We start from the raw sequence: 4,775 nt of genomic DNA on the forward strand, positions 1-4,775 counted from the left end.
CAAAAAAAAAAAAAAATCCTACCGTGGGAGGGGGTACTCCCCTCCTACACCCTCCGCACTGAAGGAACGGAATGGATCATCGCCGAGGATCTCACACCGTCACATAATGTACCCTGTATTCGTGTATGTATACAATCACATGTATATTATGTACAACATACAGAGTATGTGTAAATGTACATGATGACATAGGAGCCAATAAATCAAATTAAAAAAAAAAAATCTCACAGTTTACATTTACTGTCAAAACGCACCCCCTTGAAAAAAAAGCTGGTGACGCCCCTGCCGACAGGGTAATTTTCTGAGCTTGAACGCTATCTACTGGCGCAGTGTACCAATGAGCCTATTAGCTCAATGAACCTATAGGCAATGAGTGTATAGTACTGTAGGCGTACAGCAAAGAGGTTATAATTATGTGACCGTGCATCAAAAAAGCAAACGAAAAGTCGAAGGCTTTGAGTTTATAACATGAGGACTCAAAAAATTGAATGGGTCAACCGTGTCAATGTTGAGTTTTTCATATTTTCTGAAAGATCTATCTTTCTAATACAATATTCTTTAGTTTGGGATCATAACACGAATGGAAAAGTGTGTTTTCAGCAGTTTTTCTACAACCTTTTTTTTTTTTTTTGACGGGGGGGGGGGGTAGAATGATCAGGGATATCTTAGATGTCCCTTTTCATTTCTTCAAATCGTTTGCACGCTCTTTCCTTTCAAGTACTAATATCTTTTGAATGGATAATGATACTGCTTTGAAAGTTGGCGTTAATCATTGACAGAATGTGTTAATAGTGCATGCCTAGTTTCAGCTTAGTCTGATGATCAGAATTATACAAATTTGAAATAAAGTCATTCATAAAAAAAAAAAACACACTAACCCTTCCCCTCCCAACCGAAACAAATCTATATCTATCTTAAATATTAAATCCTATCAATATCTGTCATACCATTTATAACTATCCTTCTTCAAATCGAATTCCCATCCCGAATCCAACCCCCGATTAACCAAAACCTATCATCCCAGACCAACCCACAACCCACCAATTCATCAACCCACATACATACACACACCCACACACATATACCCGAACCGATACCACCTTCCTTCCTGATGAAACGACATCCCAATGCTGAAACGTAAGACATTATCGACCGTATGCATAAAAGCAGCATCCGCCCGCACGCAAGCGCCACTCCGAATTCAAATATTAATCCGTCAAACAAACTAAAAACAACAACAACAACGACAAATATGCTTAGAGGGCGAGCGACAATTTTTGTCGTTAGCCCTCATTACAAATTTTCGCTAGACGCCAATTTTTAACGGGGCGACACTTTATGTCGCAACACACTATCATCGATAGGAAACCGCCGTACGAGACTGCTAATACACAGAATAACTTGCTTGATAAAAAATAAAATGTGGGAATCTAAAAATTATGAAATGAATCTTTCGAAATAACCAATGTTCCTACTTTCATCAATGTTCACTCCATACTTTTAGTATGTTTGTTGTTATTTTTCGCCAGATTCAAGTTCTACAGTTAATTTTAGACAGGTTGGATAGCAGTTTTCAACCTCATCTCTAAATGTTTTGGACCGGTATACATAATTAAATGATCCTATGTATGCAAATTCATTTTACTCATTTTTCGTTTTAGTCCGGATCTTGCTACTAAAATTAGCAATACTTGAGCTCATTTTACAGATTATCTCTCTGACCAAAATCGAGAGTTTCTTTATTTCAACCCAACAAATCCCGGTGTAATTATCAATACCACCAAATCTTTGAATGACTCTAAATTTTGTGGTTTTGATAAAATGAATACGACGCTTCTCAAAGAAATAGCATATCCACTCTCAGAACCGTTAACTCATATATTCATTTTTTTTTCTTTATCACAAGGTATTTTTTTCCAGATTTGCTGGAAAAGGCCAAAGTTAATCCTATTTTTGAAAAAGATGATCCTCATGAAATTAGCAATTAACGTCTCATTTCTTTGTTGCCTAGTACATCCGAAATTTTAAAAAATAGTATTTTTTGTAGGGACTTCTTAAATAATTAATAAATATATGATATACTTATTCCACAGAAATATTGTTTCAAAAAAGATTATTATACTGACTTAGCATTGATACAATTTTGTGGTAAAATTACGAGTGTTTTTTTTTTTCAAATAAAGAACACGTTGCAGGTATATTTTGTGATTTGAATAAGGCATTCGACACTCTTGACCATTCGATTATGCTCTCAAAACTTAGTCATTATGGTATTCGGGGTGAAGCACTTTTATGGTTTAAAGATTATTTAACTAATAAGAGACAATTATGTTACCTTATATGGCTTAGAATCTGATCCCCTTTTAATCAAATGTGGTGTTCTTCAAAGCTCAATTCTGGGCCTACTATCATTTCTTCTTTATGTCAATGATATCATAAATACATCCTCTCTTCTCTCTCTCTCTTTCCCGTTTTATTTGATGATGATACCATCATATTTTTTCTCGTAAATCTCGTAAAGTATCAAATTGGTTTAAATGTAATAAACTCTATTTCAATATAAAACCACAATCATTGTATTCATTTTAAACTTCGTTCTCATAATGCAGATGCGCTGATACATATAAATATTGACGATATCCCATTAGAAAAGAAAACAAATTCAAAATTTCTGGAAGTATGAAACTTTGACTTGGAGTGAACATTTGCATCATGTTACAACGTGTATTTATGATAACATAGGGGTCATTTCCAAGCTGATGTTGTTTTTTTTTCTCCCACGTTCAAATTTATTTTTCAATATTTTTCTCCCATAATTATATAAGTTATTGTAATATTGTTAGGGGAACTTTCGGCTCTACCAAAATAAATTTTGTTTTCCAATTACAAAAGAAAGTTATGCGTGTTTGTATTGGATCGCATTATCTGGCCCATACTAATTCTTGATTTCATGAACCTAAAACATTGAAGGATTTTGATCTAAATATTTTTTCAAGTAGCAGTAATTATGTTTAGATATACTCATGATCAACTGCCATCATCGTTTAATGATATGTTTAGGTTTTATACTTTTGTCCATTCGTGTCCTTCTCGTATATGTAGAAATTTCCTTCTTTTGAATCCCAAATTATTAGTGACGCATAAATCTATCATTCTTTGAAGTCTGGACCTTTGGAATAATCTCCCGGACAATATGTCTTGCTCAAGTATTTATTCTTTGCGAGCTCCACTTAAAAAAAAAGAGGGGGGCAATCCAAGATGGCGCTGTGCGGTTAGGACGTGCCTGAGTGGTACGGAGGCATTAGGAGGAAATAAAATTGCAGCTCATTTCGCCTATTACAGTTTGAAAAGTCAAAATGACATCGAGAAAAAGGATCTTAGACCAAGGAGTCGTTACAATCTCCCATTATTTCAAGGAAAAGGAGGATTCTGACCCTAAGATGGATTTTAGCGACGCTACTACGGAGAAGGCTACGCAAGAGCACAGTGACAGTGATAATGCACACGGCTTAACTGACTCTGCAGTGCACACGGTAGTGAATCCACTTCACCGAGATCTGGAGGGAACCAGCCCGGGCGCGTCGGCGGAATCACCTCCACGCTCCTCGCTTGAGAAAAAACGACGAGTAGACGGGGAGAAGTCAACCACAGATGAACTACTCGCGACCCTTATCCACAAGATAGACGAAATGAACTCCAATCTCACATCCAGGTTGGACACAGCTCTTGGTAAGATTGAAACAAATGAGAAAGAAATCAGTAACTTGAAAGAGGAGCAAGAGTCGTGCCGTTTTCATATCAAACAGCTACAGGACCAAGTAAACAAGCAAGAAAAGGAGAATATGAAATTGAGAGAGCGTCTTGTTGACCTCACTGCGAGAGAGAAATGTGATGAGGAATACGGCTGTGTTTTACGGGTTTCCCGAAGGTGCTGAAAACGCTGGGAAGTGTGAGCAATTGATCAAAGAATTTGCCAGGTCAAATATGCAAATGGAAGGTGAAGTGAGCATTGAAAGAGCTCATCGCACAGGCCGCATCAGGCCAAAACCCGGCCCTCCTCGCCCAGTTGTGGTAGCTTTCAGTAGATACACAACCAGACAAACAGTGATCAGCAGTGCCCGCAGATATTTGAAGGAGAGGCCTTTTCAGCACAACGGAAAAGATCACCAGATATTTGTCGATGAGATGCTGCCGGTGGAAGTGCGAGAAAGCAGGAGGAAATTGCTGCCACTGAAACGAAAGCTGAAAGAGGAGGACCCAAAGCGAAAGGTGTACTTCAAATATCCGGCGCGATTGTTTTACAGGGAGACTGAGAGCGGAAAAGAAGTGGAGTACAAGCAGCACACCACAAGATAGAATGGATATTGGCAGTTTGCTTTTGCACAGTAGACAATGGTCTAACAAAATACGACATACTTTGAAAAGCTCTTGACACGACTGACATAGCTCAGCAGTCAGCACCCTGTCATGCCAGCAGTATATTAACAGTTCATATCTCCGAAGACAAGATACACTATTCATGTGATTAAGTGGTAGGGAAAATTATTTGTTTTTGCCAACCTGAGGAAAAAATAACTGTGAAGATGCCCAGGGGCACTTGGATTCCTTGTGATCATGTTTTACTCGATTTCATGCAAATTGTATGTGTGTTTTTTTTTTCATTGCCAATGTTTTGTTGTCTGTTTTGTCTTGATCATGGTGGGTCATAAGAATTTTCAAGGTTACCTACTTGTGAAATATGTATATGGATCTGAAGTTAATGACCCATAATGTTA

At 37.5% G+C, this 4,775-nt stretch overlaps 1 pseudogene; it reads left to right on the top strand.

Annotated features, from left to right (window-relative positions):
* The first annotated feature begins 3,356 nt into the window (after nucleotides 1-3,356).
* LOC140226572 (uncharacterized) lies at nucleotides 3,357-4,356 on the top strand (annotated as a pseudogene).
* Nucleotides 4,357-4,775: the final 419 nt, after the last annotated feature.

This window comes from Diadema setosum, chromosome 3 (assembly GCF_964275005.1).
Source record: "Diadema setosum chromosome 3, eeDiaSeto1, whole genome shotgun sequence".
Lineage (NCBI taxonomy): Eukaryota > Metazoa > Echinodermata > Echinoidea > Diadematoida > Diadematidae > Diadema > Diadema setosum.